Below are 20,294 nucleotides of genomic sequence, written 5' to 3' on the forward strand. Positions count from 1 at the left end.
ATTATTTCTTTCCTTCTACCCATTTTGGGTTTTGTTGCTCTTGCATTTTGAGTTCTTTAAGATGCATCTTGAGGGTGTTTATTTGAAGTTTTTGTACTGTTTTGATGTTGCCACTTGCTGCTATAAGCTTTGCTCTTAGTACTGCTTTTGCTGTATCCCATAGGTTTTGGTATGTTGTGTTTCCATTATCATTTGCTTCAAGAAATTTTTAATTTTTCTTAATTTCTTCATTGACTCACTGGTCATTTAAGAGTATAGTGTTTATTTTTCATGTGTTTGAATACTTGCTATAATTTCTCTTGTTATTGATTTCCAGTTTTATACCATTGTGGTCAGAGAAGATGCTTGATATTATTTCAATTATTTGAATGTTTTAAAACTTGTTTTGTAGTCTAAGATATGATCTATTCTTGAGAATGATCTATGTACTGAGGAAAAGAGTATATATTCTGCAGCCACTGGATGAAATGTTCTGTAATATCTGTTAGGTCCATTTGCTCTGTAGTGCAGATTAAGTCCAATGTTTCTTTGTTGATCTTCTGTCTGGCAGATTTGTCCAATGCTGAAAGTGGAATGTTGTGGTCTCCAGCTCTTACTGTTTGGGGTCTCCCTCTCTCTCTTTTGCTCTAAAAATATTTGTTTTCTATATCTCGGTACTCCAGTGTTGGGTATATATATACGCACAGTTGTTATATCCTCTTGCAGAATCAATCCCTTTATCATTATATAAAGGCTTTCTTTGCCTGTTTTTATAGTTTCTGTCTTGAAGTCTATTTTGTCGATATAAATATAGCTACTCCTGCTCTTTTTTGGTTTCCATTGGCATGGAATATCTTTTCCATTCCTTTATTTTCAGTCTATGCCTGGCTTTGTTGTTGTTGTTGTTTGTTTGTTTATTTATTTTTGAGACAGGGTCTCGCTCTGCCCAAGCTAGAGTACAGTGTCATGATCTCAGCTCACTGCAGCCTCCACCTCCTGGGTTCAAGCAATCCTTCCACCTCAGCCTCCTGAATAACTGAAACTACAGGCACGCATCACTATGCCTGGCTAATTTTTGTATTTTTAGTGGAGATGGGGTTTCACTATGTTGCCCAGGCTGCTCATAAACTTACATCCAATGTCATTGGTAGGTAAGAACTTACTCCTGTCATTTTGTTATTTGTTTCTGGTTGTTTTGTGGATTTCTCTTCCTCCTTTCCTATCTTCTCTGGTGATATGTTTTAATTTCTTGGTTTTTATTTTTTGTGTGTCTGTTGTATATTTTTTTATTTGAGGGTACCATGAAGCTTACAAATAATGTCTAATAACCTGTTATTTAAACTGATGACAACTTAACACTGATTGCCTAAACAAATTAACAAACAAGTAAAGAGAAAACTAATTAAAACTCTACACTTTAACTTCATCCCTCTGCTTTTTAAGTTTTGGTTGTTTCTATTTTTGTCTTATTATTCTATGTCTAGAAAACTTATTGTAGTTATTGTATCTGATAATTCCATTTTTTAGTCTTTCTATTCAAAATATGAGTCGTTTACCCCTACAATTACAGTGTTATAATAGTCTGTGTTTTTCTGTGTGCTTACTATTATCAGTGAGTTTTGTATCTTCAGATGATTTCTTATTGCTCATTAACATCCTTTTTCTTTCAGATTAAAGAACTCCCTTTAGCATTTTTTGTAGGATAGGTCTGGTGTTGATGAAATCCCTCAGCTTTTATTTGTCTGAGAATGTCTTTATTGTTGATGATATAAAGAATAGTATATCCTCCAAGCATGATTTTGAGGGATATTTTTGCTGGATATACTATTCTAGGAAGAAACTTTTTCATTCAGCACTTTAAATACGTCATGCCACTCTCTCCTGGCCTGTAAAGTTTCCACTGTGAAGTCTGCTGCCAGATGTATTACAGCTCCTTTGTATGGGTTTTGTTTTGTTTTGTTGTTGTTTTTGAGACAGGGTCTCGCTCTATCACCCAGGCTGCAGTGTAGTAGTGCAATCTCGGCTCATTGCAACCTCCACCTCCTGGGTTCAAGTGAGTTTCCTGCCTCCGCCTCTCAAGTAGCTGGAATTACAGGCATGTGCCACCACGGCTAGCTTATTTTTGTATTTTTAGTAGAGACGGGGTTTTATCATGTTGGCCAGGCTGATCTCAAACTCCTGACCTCAAATGATCCGCCTGCCACAGCCTCCCAAAGTCCTGGGATTACAGGCGTGAGCCACCATGCTCAGCCACCTTTGTATGTTATTTGTTTGTTTCTTTTCTATTGCTACTTTTAGGATCCTTTCTTTATCCTTGACCTTTGGGAGTTTCATTATTAAATGTCTTGAGGTAGACTTATTTGGGTTAAATCTGCTTGATGTTCTATAACTTTCTTGTACTTGAATATTGATACGTTTCTCTAAGTTTGGGAAGGTCTGTTACTGTCCTTTTGAATAAACTTTCTACCCTGATCTCTCTTTCTCTCTCTGCCTCCTCTTTAAGGCCAAATAACTCTTAGGTTTGCCCGTTTGAGGCTATTTTCTCTATCTTGTAGGTGTACTTCATTCTTTTTTTTATTCCTTTTTCCTTTTTCTCCTCTGACTCTGTATTTTCAAATAGCCTGTCTTCAAGTTCACTAATTCTTTCTTCTGCATGATCAGTTCTGCTGTTGAGATTCTGATCCTTTCTTTAAAATGTCAGTTATACTTTTCAGCTCCAGAATTTCTGCCCAATTCTTTTAAATTATTTAGATCTCTTTGTAAAATTTATCTGATAGGATTCTGAATTTCTTCTCTGTGTTATCTTGAATTTTGTTGAGCTTCCTCAAAATAGCTATTTTGAATTCTCTGTCTGAAAGGTCACAAATTTCTGTTCCTCTGGGATTGGTCACTGGTGCCTTATTTAGTTTGCTTGGTGAGGTCATATTTTCTCATATGGTCTTGATGCTTGTGTATGTTTGTCAGTGTCTGGGCATTAAAAAGTTAGGTATTTATTGTAGTCTTTGCAGTCTGGGCTTGTTTGTACCTGTCCTTAGTGGGAAGGCTTCCAAGTATTCTAAGGGACCTGTGTATTGTGATCTAACTCTTTGGTCACTGTAGGCATATCTCCATTAGGAAGCACCCCAAGCCCAGTAATATTGTGGCTCTTGCAGATCCATAGAGGTACTACCTTGGTGGTCATGGATAAGATCCAGAAGGATTCTCTAAAATCCCAGGCAGAGACTCTTGTTCTCTTCTCTTACTTTTCCCCAGAGTCTCTCTCTGTTTGCTGAGCTGTCTGGAGCCAGGGCAGGGATGACATAAGCACCCCTGGGGCCACCACCACTGGGACTGTGCTGAGTCAGACCTGAAGTCAGCACAACCCTGAGTCTCACCCAAGGCCCTCAGAGACTACTGCCTGACTACCACTGCTGATTATTCAGGCTCTTTAGTCAGCATGTGATGAGTCTTGCCAGGATGGGGTCCTTCCCTTAAAGGCAGCAGGTTCCCTTCTGGCCCACGGTGTGTATAAATGTCGTCTGGAAACTAGGGCCTGGAAGAGGGACCTCAGGACTCTTCCTGATGTCCTGTCCTACTGTGGCTGAGCTGGTATCCATGTTGCAAGACGAAGTCCTCTTCACCCTCCCCTTCCTCTCCTCAAGCAGAACAAAAGATGTCTCCCGGAGCTGAGAGCTTTGCCTATCTGGGGTTGGTGGAGGGGTGTCACAAACACTCCCTTGGTTGCCCCAGCTGGTGTCTCACCAGGTCACATGCATCCCAAGTCTACTGGCTCTGAATCCAGGACTTGCCCAGGAATTGCAGTCCTCATACCTAGACTGCCTTTCAAGTTTATTTAGAACTCCAGAGCTCTTTAGCCCATAGTGGTGAGGCTTGCTGTAATCCCAGCACTTTGGGATACCAAGGCAGGCAGGTTACCTGTCAGGAGTTTGAGACTAACCTGGCCAACATGGTAAAACCCAGACTTTACTAAAAATACAAAATTAGCTGGACGTGGTGGTGCACACCTGTATCACAGCTACTCGGGAGGCTGAGGCAGGAATATTGCTTGAACTCAGGAGGCGGAGGTTGCAGTGAGTCTAGATCGCGCCATTTTGCAGCAATAAGGAATGCTAGCCAAGATCAAAGCTAACATGATTGAGTCCGCACTGAAAGTGGGAAGGAAGCTGTGTTTTTTTGTCATTATAGAATATCCCTGCTTCCTTGGTGTCATTATGTAACTACTCTGCCCCTGAGTATCTTGTTATATGAGGTAGTAATTGCCCTTAGTGTTTAAAACAGTGAACTTGAGGTTTTCTGTTACTTGTGGCCCAGAGAATCCTAATTGATACTCAAGGAGAGAGAATTGGATTGACTCAGCTTGATTTAATTTTCATTCTTGGGTTCGTCATCGGTGGAAGGGAGACAGGGTTATATGTTGCAGACAAAGTCCCTTGGGGCCTACTTCTACATTGGGAATATTCTTAGAAAAGAAGGAATTTGGAGGAGTCAAGCTACTTCCTAAGAAGTGACCACTTAGGAAGTGTAGAAATTCATTGTAGAAATTCAACCATGAGAACCTGAAAAATAAATAATAAAGGAAGAGTGAGACAGCCTTAAAATTCCTCAGACACAACCAACATATAGCACTGTTAATACTTTGTGCACATCCCACCATAATTCTTTACTATATACAATATAGACACATGTAAAGTTATTTAGCAAGATTGAAGAAACTTTTCAGATCATTGAAATCTGACACATAGTCTATGGAACTCCGGTAGTGCACTATGGTACAAGGCTTTGTCTTTGGGTCCTCTCAAGTCCTTTGGGTGGTCTCCCAGGCTTTCTTTGCCGTTACCTACCTCCCTGAGGCTAAGACCTTGCTTGCATTCTGGCATCACGTAGACCACTCCTCCTGGACTTTACTCTGCACTTCAAAGTTGATTCCTTTCTTTTCCATGACCCCAACTACATTTCTATTCCCTCTGTGGCCTGCTCATCTCTGGGTTTCAAGAAGGAAAGAATATAACCAACTCATTCTCACCAAGACGTCAGTAGCATATTTTTTCTTAACATGTTAATCCTTCAATAGATGTCATTTAGGTTTGCTGGTCTGGGTGCAGTGGCTCATATCTGTAATCCCAGCACTTTGGGAGGCTGAGGCAGGCGGATCACCTGAGGTCGGGAGTTCCAGACCAGCCGGACCAACATGGAGAAACCCCATCTCTACTAAAAATACAAAATTAGCCGGGCGTGGTGGAGCATACCTGTAATCCCAGCTACTCAGGAGGCTAAGGCAGGAGAATCGCTTGAAACCAGGAGGCGGAGGTTGTGGTGAGCCAAGATCGGGCCATTGTGCTCCAACCTGGGCAACAAGAGTGAAACTCCGTCTCAAAAAAAAAAAAAAAAAAAAAAAGGTTTGCTGGATGAGGCAAAGCCTTAAACCGACAAACTAAATATCTAATGGGTTTTGTCTGCCAAGAGGCCTGAGGCAGAACAGATCAGAGACAGTAGTAGGGTGTGGTGGCAAGGAGCCAGCTAGTATCCACCTGAGAGTTTCCATTTGTGCTGGCTTTTCCTGGGATGAGAGGGTCTGCAGATTGAAAAGTTGCCCTGCATCCTTTTCACTTAAGATTGATGGCCCTTTAAATTATCTCCTAAAATTTTATGTCAGGCTCAGCTTCTAGGCTAAACTCAGCAGGTCAGCCCATAAAACTTTCTGCCTTCAAAGAAAAAGCACTTCTAGAAAGAAGCATTTGCCATGTTCCTTGGCAGAGGGAAGAGAAGTCATGAAGACCTTCCCTAAGAGAATTTCAGACACCTAATGGGGACTGTGGACATACTTTAAGCTAAGATTTGGGACCAACTCCAACATCCCCAAATCATACCACATGTTAACCTCTTATAATGGATCATGTAATCCCACCTTAGGTAATATTAGATTTTTTAAGTTTCCTATCACCAGTTTATAACAAAACTTCATGAATGGAAACACACACAAAGTTAATGGAGTTGACATGATGATGGTCTGTTCTCCCTTTTCTTTACTTCTTTTTTCAGGCTAGGACTGATCTTGGACAAAACTATCCCTTCCCTTTTCTAGGGCCAGATTTCTAGACACCCAGATTTCTGTTTTCTCATCCTCCCTGTGTGTTCTCCAGTCTGGGATTACTGTGCCCAACCTCCTGGGCTCCCTTCTTTCCCTGTCACACCATTCCTCCAGTTTAGCTGGCTCCAACTTTCATCTTCTCTAGGTCCAAGGCTTCAACTAAAATGGTTAACTAATCAGTGTTACAGTGTGACAGTGGAAGAAGACTATGGGTTCTCCCAGGTAACCAGTGTTCTGTATCTAGAGACATTTAGAGGCAACACACCAGGCAAATGTTTACTCTCTGCATTAGAGAATATAGACTGGTGATGTTACTAAGTGCATTATTTTTAGCAGAGAAGTTAAGCAGGTGGTAACTGGATTTTAAAAACACCAAAATGTATTCCTAAATTAGCTCTGTCCGGACATCTCTTCTTTCTCTTCTCTGTCTCTCCGTCCATCACTCTACTTCCTCTTTTCTAACTTCCTCTTTCTCTTGGCATTTTGTTCCTTTTTTCTCAGGTTATTAAGATTTAACATCAATACTTCCCAGATTTAGATTAATGTGATAAATGCAACCAAAAGCCTCAGTTGCCCCATTTATAAAATCAGAATTATTTTAGTTCTAAGAGTATAGCTAAGATAGTCTTAGTTTCCTCCATCTGAAATATTTTATAAACTACATGTACTATAACATGTACATATTAGTGAATTAAATTTTAAAAATAAATAACTCCATGTGCCCATGTTTGCCCCATGTTTGCCTCTCCCTAGTCCCAACCTTACTCTCAGATAACCATTATCCTGAAATTGCTTATGATTCTCTTGTTTTCATGTTATTGTTTTTACCATATATCATTATAACCCTAAATAATAAATGGTTCATTTGTGCATGTTTTTAGACTTTATATGATATCCTTTGTTTTTAGACTTTATTTAATATATTTTGTAAATACTTTGGCAACTGGCTTTTCTTCTCAATACTATGTTTATAAGATTCAGCTCTTGGCCAGGCATATAATCCAAGCATTTTGGAAGGTCTACGCATGAGGATCACTTGAGGCCAAGAGTTCTGGACCATCCTGGGCAATATAGTGAAACCCTATCTCTACAAAAAAATAATTTTTAAGTATTAGCCAGGCATACTGGTGCATGTCTGTAGTTCTAGCTACTCTGGAGGCTGAGGTGGGAGGATTCCTCGAGCCTGGGAGGTCAAAGCTGCAACAGAGCAAGCCTCTATCTCAAACCCCAGTCAAAATGGTTTATATCAAAAAGACAGGAAATAACCAATGCTGTCAAGGATGTGGAGAAAAGAAAACTCTCTTGCACTGTTGCTGGGAATGTAAATTAGTACAACTATTATGGAGAACAGTTTGGAGGTTCCTCAAAAAACCTAAAAATTAGTACAACTATTATGGAGAACAGTTTGGAGGTTCCTAAAAAAACTACCATATGATCCAGCAGTTCTATTGCTGGGTATATACCCAAAAGAAAGGAAATGAGTATATCAAAGAGATATCTGCACTCCAATGTTTGTTGTAGCACTGTTTACAATAGCTAAGATTTGGAATCAACCTAAGTGTCCATCAACAGATGAATGGATAAAGAAAATGTGGTACATATACACAAAGGAGCAGTTGTCAGTCATAAAAAAAAAAAAAGAGATCCTGTCATTTGCAACAACGTGGATGGAATTGGAGATCATTATGTTGAGTGGAATAAGCCAGGCAGGGAAAGACAAACTTCACATGTTCTTACTTATTTGTGGGATTTAAAAATCAAAACAATTGAACTCATGGACATAGATATTAGAAGAATGGCTACAAAAATAATTAGAAAGAATGAATAAGGCTGGGTACAGTGGCTCATGCCTGTAATCCCAGCACTTTAGGAGGCTGAGGAAGGCAGATTACTTGAGGTCAGGAGTTTGAGACCAGCCTGGCCAGCATGGTGGAACCCCATCTCTACTAAAAATATAAAAATTAGCCAGGCATGTTGGTGAATGCCTGTAATCCCAGCTACTTGAGTGGCTGAGGCAGGAGAATTGCTTGAACCTGGGAAGTAGAGATTGCAGCGAGCTGAGATTGTGTCACTGCACTCCAACCTGGGTGACAGAGCAAGACAGGAAAGAAAGAGATAAAGAGAGAGTGAGAGAGAGAAAGAGAGAGTAAGAGAGAGAAAGAGAGAGGGAGAGAGAGAAAGAGAGAGGGAGAGAGAGAAGGAAGGAAGGGAAGGGAAGGAAGGAAGGAAGGGAAGGGAAGGAAGGAAGGAAGGAAGGAAGGAAGGAAGGAAGGAAAGAAGGAAGAAAAAATAAAAAGAGTAAGACCTGCTATTTGATAGCACATTAACTTAATAGCGTATTTTAAAATAACTGTAAAGAGTGTAATTGGATTGTTTGTAGCTCAAAGGATTAATGCTTGAGGAGATGGACACCGCATTCTCCATAATGTGCTTATTTCACATTGCATGCCTGTGTCAAATATCTCATGTACCCTATAAATGTATACACCTACTATGTGCCCACAATAATTAAAAATTTAAAAAAGACTCCATTTAAAAAAATTCATCTCTATCTGAGTAGCTGTAGTTCGTTTATATTGTTCCATGGGAATCTACAGCATAAACACCATTTCATATCCATCCTTTTGTTGGGGGACATTTGGGTTGGAAACTCAATGCATTCATTATATATGTTATGAATATATATGTTTCTGTGAAGATATAAATGGATTTCTATTGGTTATACACATGGGGAGTAGAATCACAGAGTATGCCCATATTTACCTTTATTACATAATGGCAAACTGTTTTCCAAAGTAGCTGTATCCATTTATATTCCCATCAGTGTTATATGAACATTCCAGTTGCTTCACTGTCTTGCTAGTATTTGATATTTTCCAACTTTTAAGTATGTGCCAATATGGTGGATGTAAATGGCATCTCCTCATTATCTTAATTTGTATTTCCCTGATTACTAATAAGGTTAAGCATCTTTTCGTGTTTATTGGTCGTTCCTATTTCCTGTCTGTGAAATGTTTATTCATGCTTTCTGCTCATTTTTCTATCAGGCTGTTTTTTCTTTTTATATTGATTTGTAAAATTTTCATAAATTCTAGATGCCAGTGATTTGTTGGTTATGTGTGTTGCAAATATCTTCTTCCAGATTATGACTTGTCTTTTCATTTTCTTAATGGTGGTCTTTTGATGATCAGGAGTTCTTAATTCTAATGTAGTAAAATTCATCGTACTTTCTCAGTTAGAACTTTGTGTATCTTATTTAAGAAAACTAAGGTCATAAAAATATTTTCTCATAACTTATTCTAAAAATTTAGCTTTTCACATTAGCATCTTTAATTTAAACTGGAATTGAAAGTTGGTGGGTAGTAAAAAAGAATGAGATCATGTCTTTTGCAGGAACAAGGATGGAGCTGGAGGCCATTATTCTTAGCAAACAAATGCAGGAACAGAAAACCAAATACTGCATGTTTCCATTTATAAGTGGGAGCTAAATGATGAGAACTCATGAACACAAAGAAGGGAACAATAGACACAGGGGCCTACTTGAGGGTGGAGGGTGGGAGAAGGGAGAGGAGCAGAAAAAAATAACTATTGGGTACTGGGCTTAATACCTGGGTGATGAAATAATCTGTACAACAAACCCCCATAACACGAGTTTCCCCCTAAAATAAGCCTCTACATGTGCCCCCAACCTACAATAAAAGTTAAAAAAAAAAAAAAAAAAAGAAAGAAATTTGGGCTATGGTGTGAGGTAGGAGTCCAATTTCACTTTTTTTTTTTTCCTATATGGATATCCACTTTTCCAGTACTATTGCTTGTTTAGACCCTTCTTTCCTAAATGATCTGCAATACCAGATGTGTGACAAAGCAAGTTTTCACATATGTGTGTCTATTTCTGCGCTCTCCATTCTGTCTACCTCTATGCCAGTAATTACTGTGGCTTTCTATTAAGTTTTGATATCTGGGTAGAGCAGGTCTCCTATTCTTCAAGAGTGTCTTGGCTATTCTTGACCTTTGCTGTTGTATATGTAATTTTAAAGTCAGTTTACCAGTTCTGTGACAAGCTCTCTTAAGATTTTAATTGAAGTTACTCTTAGATCAATTTGGAGAATATTCACACTCTTATACTGATTCTCTCTTCCTATGATTATCGTACTTCTTTTATTTAGGTCTTAATATCTTTCTATTGAGTTTTATAATTTTGTCTATAATGATCTTACATGCATATTGTTAGGTTAATTCTTAAGTACATTACGTTTTTTGTTCTTCTTACTTTTTTTTTTTTTTTTTTTTTTTTTTGCCTTGTCACCTAGGCTGGAGTGCAATGGTGCGATCTTGGCTCACTGCAACCTCTGCCTCCCGGGTTAGAGTGATTCTCCTGCCTCAGCCTCCCAAGTAGCTGGGATTACAGGTGCATGCCACCACACCTGGCTAATTTTTGTATTTTTAGCAGAGTCAGGGTTTCACCATGTTGGCCAGGCTGGTCTCTATATCCTGACCTCATGATCTGCCCATCTTGGCCTCCCACAGCCCTGGGATTATAGGCATGAGCCACCACGCCTTGCCCTAAATTATATTTTAAAATCTTTGCTACTGGTATTTAGAAATAAAATTTAGTATTTATGTATATCTTGTATAAAACAACCTTGATAATCTCTTATTAATTCTGATAATTTGACTGTAACTTACTACTTTTCCTAATCTTATTGCACAACCTGGATCCTCCAGTAAAATGTTCAACCAAAATAACACCATTTATTTGTCCTTAGTTTGCAGAAAATGCTAGTATTCCAATATTGAATATATTGTTTGCTATGTATTAAGGAAGTTTCCTCCTATTCCTAGTTTGCTAAGAGGGTTATTTGTTTAAATTATAAACAAATATGCTGAATTTTATAGAATATTTTTCCCATCTTTCAATATGATATGATTTTTCCTTTACCTTGTTAATCTAATTTTTGTAAACATTTTATAAATTTGAATATTCTGACCTATGAACATAATGTATTTCTGCATCTATTTAAGTCATTTTTAAAATTTGTGCTAATTTATGGGGTACATAAGAAATTTTTTATATGTATATAATGCGTAGTGACCAAGTCGGAATATTAGGATGTCCATCACGTGAGTACAATACTTTTTTGTAAGTATAGTCATCCTACTCTGCTATCAAACATTGCATGCATTTATGCCTTCTATTTTACTGTATGTTTGTACCCATTAGCCCACTTCTCTTCATCCTCCTCACCTACCCCACTCACTCTTCCTAGTCTCTGTTATCTATTTATACACTCTCTGCCTCCATGTATTCAAATATTTTAGCTTCTACGTAAAAGTCAGAACATGTGACACTTGTCTTAAAGAGAATTATTTTAGCATTTTACATTTAATGTTTATATAATTGCTAGGTATCTTTTATAAGGTTAAAAAGTTCCTGTCTGTTCCTGGTTTGCTAAGGATTGTTTAAAATGAAACCTTAATGGATACCAAACCCTTTTTCTACCTTGATCAAAATAGTCACATGCATTTTCTCCTTTATTTTGTTAATATGATGACCATAAAAAGATTTTCTGATGTTAAACTAACTGCCTTCCTGAAATAAAACTAACCTTATCATGGCTTATTATCTTTTCAATACATTGCTGGATTCACGCTGCCAAATTTTTGTTTATTTGTTTAGATGGGGTCTCACTCTGTTGCCCAGGCTGTAGTGCAGTGGCATCATTATAGCTCACTGCAGCCTCGAACTCTTGGGCTCAAGAGATCCTCCCACCTCGGTCTCCCACTACAGCCTGCACCACTACACCCGGGTTGGGTTGCCTATACTTTATCTGTGATTTGTGCACCTATATTCATGAGAAAAACTGCCCTGTAAATTTTCCTTCTTATACTGCCCTCGTTTGCTTTTGGTATTAAGGCTATGCTAGCTTCATAAAATGAGTTAAGTCATTTTCTTAATCTGTTTATTCTCTAGAAGAGTTTAAGACTGAAAATCTCTTCTCCTTGAATGTTTGTCTGTCTGTGGTTTTCATTCGATTCCCCTCCTCCCCTCTCCTCAGTCTTCCTTTCTCCCATCTCTTCCTCTCCCTGTTGCTCTCTTTGTTCCTTCCTGCTATATTCACTTTCTTTTTCCTTTCCTCTACCACCAGTAAGACCACCTTTGATTTAAAAGCATTACAAAATTGGCCTGAAGCCCAGGCATCAGGATTTTTATTTTAATCAATGTTTTTAACATTCCCAAATATAACATTTTTGTGTGTGTTTGATGTAACCAATTTGTACTGCCTAGCTGTGAAAAAAGAAATCTTGCAGTCGTCTGAAATAATAGTGATTGCTAAATGAGAATTTCAATTATCTGTTCGTAATTACCTATTTTGAAATATTTTTGAAATGAATTCAGTCCCATTCATGACGTGGTACTTCCAGATTTCTCTGCCTTGTGACACTCAACAATGAAGGGAAACAATTCCAGGATGTAAAGAATACATCAAAATTTAATGAGAACAAGAGCCTTTTCACAAATAAGCTATGCTGATTTTCCAGGTTTTTCTATAAACCTTCAATTCTATGCTTTATGTTTCATAGATATCCTCCCTCTCCTTTCAAATAGCACAAATGCGATTTTCTTGATGGAGCATTATTTCTGGATGGTAAAGATTACTTTAATTCTCTGTAAGAAAAACCTGGGATGTTTCCCCCCTTTACTTAGTTGAAATGTAAATATTTTAAAACCTTCCATATCAATATGGAAGTTTTCTCCCAGTGACTTAGTGGCTAAATACCAAATGCTCTTTACAAAATGCAAATCGCTTATTCAAAATACAATTAAATTATAGCATACATAGTTTATAAGTAATTATAGTCATATAATGTATGTAATTTGGATTTCTTTGGGTAAAAATCTATAAATGCTGCTACATTCAAACCAAGAAATAGTTCTTTTTAGAAATACACTATAGCAAAAATACCATTTTCAGGTAAGATGTAAAGTAAGTAGGGTAGGTCTTTCTGAAAGAATACCAATTAAGCCTTCCTCTTCAGGAATTCTGTGGGGGTCCTGTCAGTTAATTCGGTCATTTTACAATGAGAACAGATACCAACCTTGGAGTCTGGATTAATTCTATGGGTATGAATAATGATTGTTAAGATTACTAGTGTCCATTTTTTTTATCACTTCTTTTGAGCAGTACCCCCTCACCAAAAACAAAAACTAAAACAAAAAACCAAAAAACTTAATTGAATTGAAATATCCTAAAAGAAAGATTTCTGAGTTTTCATAGGTCTAACCAGAAATCCCATTAAACTCAATCTTTCGTGGACACTGTGATAAGTCACCTAGATGTCCGTCAGGAAGGACTTTGTGTTAGTTTCCTAGGGCTGTCACAAAAATTACCACAAACTGAATGGCCTGAAACAACATGGGCTTATTTTTTCAAAGCCATGAAGGCCAAAAGTGTGACATCAATGTGTAGGCAGGGCCTTGCTCTCTCTGAAGGCTTTAGAGGAGAATCCTCTATGTTTCTTCTGCTTCTCATGGCTCCAGGCATTTCTTGGCTTGTGGTTGCATAATTCCAGTCTCTGCCTCTGTCTTCACATGGCTTTTTCCTCTGTGTCTCTGGGTTGTCTCCTCTTCTATCTCTTAAAGGGATACTTGTCATTGGATTTAGGGACCCCCCCCAGGTAATCCAGTATGATCTCATCTCGGGGTCCTTATTTACATCTACAAAGATCCTTTTTCCAAATGAGGTCACATTCACAGGTTTTGGGGGTTACGATAGGGACATATATTTTGGGGGGCCACCATTCAATCCATTGCAGACTTATTCCCTGGACTCCTGGGAGAGGTGCCAGAAGGAAGTCTCAGCTGTTAGCCTTCTTTGGGGATTGCCTCAGCTGAAAGAAGCTGCCTTGTCCATGGTCAGGGTTCCTTCTAGGGGGAGCTCATAGCCAACACTGGTCAAAATGGGTACAAAGGCCAGCTTGGAGCTATACTTCAGAACTACTCCAGTTCCAGAGCTCACACTATGGTGAGCTGAGGCCTTCATTAGGTCTGCACCAGGCTCAACTTCTCCTTGGCCTTCGTCCTCCCCTTCCTCCTCTCCCTGGTCCTACTGGTCAGTGTCTTCTGACTCAGCTTCGCAGGGAACCCAGCCTGAAACACTTAGATGAAAATCATTCATTCATTCATTCATTCATTCACTCCTTTATTCATTCACTCATTCATTTTATTTCATTCGATAAACATTTATTGAGTACCTACTGTGTGCCATGTGCTTTCTTTCACAAGTATGGCACAATGATCATATTTGACTCTTTTGTAAATCAGGATCTTCTAGTGCCTCAAACTAACCATCCTGAACCTCATTTGTTAGTTGTAGATCTTAAAGGTTTAAGACAGGAACTCATAATTTATCCTAGAATTATCTTTTGTTTTGAATAAATCCCAGCCTAACATAAGCTTTTTTCTGCAGTGATATGCAATTTTTCCCCCAATAAAGGTACCTACAAAATACATCACTTGAGTGGTCTGATCTATCAGGATTTGTCTAGGTTCTGGATTTTCTGTGTTGTTTAAGGTCTATCTTTTAACCTTATTAAAATGGGTAAGTGGAGAAGAAATGACAGACTTCCAGTGTTAGAAGCACCACAGGATTTCAGAAGGTTAAAGCACTGCCAGAACCAAGGAATTATCCAGCCAGCCCAAATTCCTTGTATGACAAATGAGAAAACTGGGAGTTCATCCCATAGCTGCCTTCACCATGTAGAGTATGGGACTTCTATCTGGTTGTTGTATATATGGGGCTGGGGGGTGTCTTTCCATTTCATTTGTAAACTCCTTCTGGGCAAGATCTGAATCTCATATTTTTCTGCCCTGCTCAGTGTGTAGAAAAATAAGAAGTAAGATTTTGAATAAATAATTGGTTGATTGAGCCCTCTTCATCTAGCAAAACTGCTCCAATCATGTAGGTAGTCAAGGGTCTTAATTTTTTATATGCAGACCTCCAGAGGAAATAATGTCCCTCATCACTTGAATCCTAGGCTTAACAATAATCACTGTCAAGGAGTTCCTCCTAAAAAATAACCCAGCTTTACAGAATAGCCCCAAAATGTCATAAATATGCACATAATTTGTACTAGCCCTTTTCTTTGTAAGTAGTTCACAGATAATAAACCAGATTGGAAATAAAATCAGTACTTTTTAAAATTTGAAATGTTTAAATAGCTACTTAACCATTATTTTTACTCCACCTCATTCCATAAAGGATTCAAGGTCACTTACAATAAGACACACATTTCGATATTTTAAAAAATAAACATGATGTGAGAAAACTGAAATAGAAAATAAGATAAAGTACAGCATAATGTTAATATCCAAAGTTCATAAATTGCTAGTGGGAGGCCTGAAATCTGGCTCTGAGCATTCCAATTAATTGATAATAACTACTTTTATAGAAGGCAATAGAGTGGTCCAAGTTCCTAGTCATCAAAGTCTACTTCAGAGTCTACTTCATCCGAGATAATAAATCTAAGTCAATCACAGTAATCCTACCTCTTGTTAGTAAGTGTTTTAAGAATCTACATATGACTGAATTCTGATTAAACAGACACAGGAGAAAGTCTGTGGGGGAGGAGAGATTTCCAGGAAGTCTCCTCATTCTTAAATGAAAGACAAGAAAGGTTTGGTTCCTTTCTTTCACTGGATGGTGTTGTGGTTGGATATCATGCTTGGAACTGACAAGTGTCTTGCTATCAGCCTGAGAATGAAGCCAAGACACAGAGCAGGGAAAAGCCAATAGAATCCCTGCCAAGAGAAACTGATGCCCTGACAAGGTGCCCTGGAGCCACATGACCTCCGCATCTCTGGTTTTGTGAGTTATGACATTTTCTTTAAGACAATGTGAGTTGAGATTTTCTGTTACTTGCAGCCAAATGCATCCAAAATGATATAAAAGTAGCATTTAAGAACAAGGGTTTGAAATAGACCTGCTTCTGCCATCTAACTTGTACTATGTAAACTTGAGAAATAATTGAAGTCTTTAAACATGAGTCCTTTTGTCCATAAATCGAGGTAGATAATGGCTACTATACAGGGTGGATATAAACATGTAATGGAGAAAAAAGCATGTAAAGCGTTTAGAGAAACTAATGCATAGTAAGTGCTTGATAAAGAGATGATTTTAACACTGAGGAGAAATACAGATAATCAATACACAATTGTCTGGCTCTTTGAAGTGACGATGGAGCTTTCTGAGGCTGTAATTCAGGCTCTTAACCTGTCTTTAGTGACCATGGAAGACAACTGACCACTTCTTGCTGTAAAATAAGCCATTACACTGGGTGCGGTGGCTCACGCCTGTAATTCCAGCAATTTGGGAGGCCGAGGAAGGTTGATCACCTGAGATCAGGAGTTCGAGACCGGCCTGGCCAATATGGTGAAACCCTGTCTCTACTAAAAATACAAAAATTAGCCGGGCATGGTGGTAAGCACCTGTAGTCCCAGCTACTCGGGAGGCTGAGGCAGGAGAATTGCTTGCATCCAGGAGGCGGAGGTTGCAGTGAGCCAAGATTGCACTATTGCACTCTAGCCTGGGTGACAAAACAAGACTCCATCTCAAAAAAAAAAAAAAAGAATAATATACTGTATTTAATTCTACTTAGAATAATATACTGTGTAACATTTCTGGCACTATAGAACAATTTATTCCTTTTGTATTTGTAATTTTTTAAAAATCATGCAAATCAAAAATACAGAAGCAAAACGAAAATAAAAATAAGATATAAACCACCCCTCAGAGATAACCACTCAGTATTTTGGTGACTACTTTTCCTGAACACACACACACACACACACGTATATTCATATATATAGGATCATTATCTATAAACACTTATGTTAACTGGGGTTTTTTTTTTTAACATAACATTGCAAGTACATTTCCATATCAACAAACACATTTCTGCAATTATATTTTTGCAACATCATTTATAATCTCTACATAGTACTCTATTATATAGAATCTGTATGTTCTATATTATAAGTAATATGCACAACCAAATCATTAGTGTGGGATCCTGAGGCTTTTCTAAGTTTTTGTTGTTATAATTAAAAGCACAATGATAATTGTAGCCAAATTCCTTTTAAACCTTCTTATTAAACTCTTAAATTCCTTAGTGTAATTTCTGAAACATGGACTTGCTGGTTAAAAGTATTTGTACAAAAGGCATATAGCGTGGTATAATGGACACTGGAGACTCAGAAGGAAGGTCCATGGGAGGTGGGTGAAGGATAAAAAAACTACATATTAGATACAATGTACACTAAAATCTCAGCCTTCACCATTATACAATTCATTCATGTAACCAAAAATCACTTGTAACCCCAAAGCTACTGAAATAAATATATATATATAATTTAAAAAATAAATACTTAAAAAACAAAGTATTTGTACAATGTTCTTTTAAACATATATTGCAAATTTCAAAATGTACATTTAAATATTTTTATAAATAATGTTTCTACTTACAGAAAATTATATTGGCCTTTTAAATAATTACACCAAAATTTTCAGTTTATTTCTCTATACCTAACAGCATCATAACAAGGTTATTACATTATGATGGTGATGAACTTACTATTCTGAAATTGTAGGTTTTATTTTTACTCAAAGTTAAAATTCTTCCATTATTTACTAGCTTCACGCTTTCTTGAATTTCTTCCACACTTGGAATACCAATAATTGGGGTTTATAGCCCAATCTTTTGGTCTCTTAATGTAGGTAAATCTCTTTTGTAGTTCTATTCATCTTTTGATTAACTTGATCATATTGCATAGAACAGTAAGCTGCCACTATTTAAGTGAATTCAATGAAGGCAATGCTAGGCCTTTTTGATTTGCAAATTTACTTGAAAAGCCATGTCCATATAGCAGTTAAATGCTCAGTCTTTTGATATTAGCACAGCATGAAAAGCAACAGTTTTTATATTTTGGTGGCATACATTTACTTTAAAAACACACATACATATATATAGGCATTTCCTACCATGATATGCTTTATTGCTTATAGACATGAAATAAAAAATTTAGCTACCAAGCCAAATATTTGAAAATGTGTTTTGTTATTGCTTCTTATCTGTATAAAAGACCGTAGTTGCTTCCTTTTCTGCTATCTCAACCTTAGCAAACAAGAGTACAATTTAGCACTTTTCCTTGATGATTAACTGTCTAAAGGCCAAGAAAATGTCGATGGTTAGGCAAGGGAGAGAGTATTTCTACTTTGTATTTTAGCCTATATTCACAGCATAAACTACTTCATTCACACGAAACTGAGAAAAAGCTAGAAAAATATTACCATTTTAGGGACAACTGTTATGACATGCATGAGTCTCCCTAAGTAAATCTAATGTAAATAAAGAAGATGCATTAAAAGATAATACACTAATTCAATCTACTTGATGCACTGTGAACATGAGATTTGGCAGTTCATTTTTATGGGGAAATCTGATATTTAGAAATATAATAGATTGCACACTGGTATTATGACTCTAATCATCTGAATGAAACAATGAGCTAATTATCTATAATGACTCACTGTTATACTTTCAACACCTTTAGGGATCAATTTCACCCAAAAGTGAACCAAGCCAGTACCACATGGTCTGCTCTCAAGCAGTGACCTCTCTGATTCAAATGCAAAATGCTATTGCAGATGAAATTCACTGGTACAAAATGTTCAATAGAAAGATTACATTTCCAGTGGGGCAGAAAGATATTTGCCAGCATCTCATTAAGGCCTCGATACAAAGTCTTGGATTTCAATCAGCATTGAGATAGAATGACAATAATCCAGTAGCAAGAATGTAGCTAGGGCTTTGTTTCTGTAAGCATTATGCATTTTTCCCATCTAAAATAAAATCTTGAAAAAAATTCCAAGAGAATAGATATGGAAAGAAATAACCTTGTAGTTATTTTAGTGTCAGCCACAGAACGCGTTCTGTGAAGCCTCTGCGGCCTGATAACTTTGCCTCTCACTCAGGGAGGAGAAGGTGACATCATTTACATTTAGGCCAACACGTGAAAAAGGCTGAAATTCTCTGCACTGTAAATGTGGCATCAATTCTTCCACCTCTGCAGCCCCACCTCCCATCATTAATATAGTCCAGCCATTTTATCACCAGCATTTTCTTTTTCCCCTAGAAGTAATTTACTGACTTAATGGAAATGTGAGAGATTTGCTTTAACAGATTTTACGAATTTAAGCAAAAGGTCCTGCCGAAGATTTCTCTGTGGAGAGAGGTTATTCTTTGGCCAAGAGACATTTGTAATAGTTCAGTAATCAAAAAAGATTTGCCTTGGACTTGCTAATTTGCTCAATCTCTTAAGTAACAAAAGGGTCTAAACTCTGCCTCTCAATTTAAAGTGAGCCCCATAAAAGCGTCCAGCTTAGCAAGAAATCTAAGAATCCACAATGTGAGCTTTTAACCCCATTTCAATTTGTGCAAGTGTAATATCATTAGGGACCGATTTCTACTACAAGGTAGTTGTGGCTTTTCAGGGAATTTAGTTCTTTATCTAAGAGGTGGCGAGGTAGTGGAACACACGAAAGAGGACAAAGTACTGCAGAAATAAAGTTTGTTTTTCCTGAAGGATCAGAATCCGGGAACATTGCAAGAGAAAGCCTCATTCCTATGAAACTTTTGGTTAAATACTGCCAAGTAAGAATTGGCAAAATCTGGATTGGACTTTGATTAGGGGGTGAAAAATTCAACTGTACTCTTCTTAATTTTCATGGTTGAATCTGAAAAGGATACAAGTAGGCAGAACTGTGTCACTGTCTCCACAGCTGTGTCCCCAGTATCTAGAACAGTGCCAGGCACTAGGATACTCAATAAATATTGTCTGAATGAATAAACTGCAATAGAACAGAGTCGTCCTCATTGTTTAGTCATGGAAAGAACAGTTGCTTTGCCTTGGGTTGTATCAGTAGCCAGCCATTCTTTGACTGACTTTTTGGGGCTGGTTGCTGCGGCTCCTTCTGCATCCAGACACCTTTTTCTGGAATCAGCTAATCCAATTGTGCAACTTCATGGGAAAATGTATAATGAGTAATGGGGCCTCTTAACTGGGAAAACAAATAGAAGAAAAATAACCTGTGAATTTATCATCTTGCCCCAAACCTTGGTACGCTAAAAGAAATCTACACAATTGAGAGCCATATTTGCTGGAATTCCT

General features: G+C 37.6%; 2 protein-coding genes across 2 annotated transcripts in view; both read left to right on the forward strand.

The window, feature by feature from the left end:
• LOC144333405 (uncharacterized) overlaps positions 1 to 20,294 on the forward strand; it is a 229,918-nt gene that overhangs the window by 191,681 nt on the left and 17,943 nt on the right. The gene's annotated exons all lie outside the window — the stretch shown is intronic.
• The window catches only part of DYNC1I2 (dynein cytoplasmic 1 intermediate chain 2), an 83,127-nt gene continuing 77,703 nt past the window's right edge, over positions 14,871 to 20,294 (forward strand). Inside the window, exon 1 of the mRNA XM_077956146.1 lies at positions 14,871 to 14,874. The gene's annotated coding sequence lies outside the window, so the exon portion shown is untranslated. The remainder of the gene's footprint in view (positions 14,875 to 20,294) is intronic.

This window comes from Macaca mulatta, chromosome 12 (assembly GCF_049350105.2).
Source record: "Macaca mulatta isolate MMU2019108-1 chromosome 12, T2T-MMU8v2.0, whole genome shotgun sequence".
In the NCBI taxonomy this organism is placed as follows: Eukaryota; Metazoa; Chordata; class Mammalia; order Primates; family Cercopithecidae; genus Macaca; species Macaca mulatta.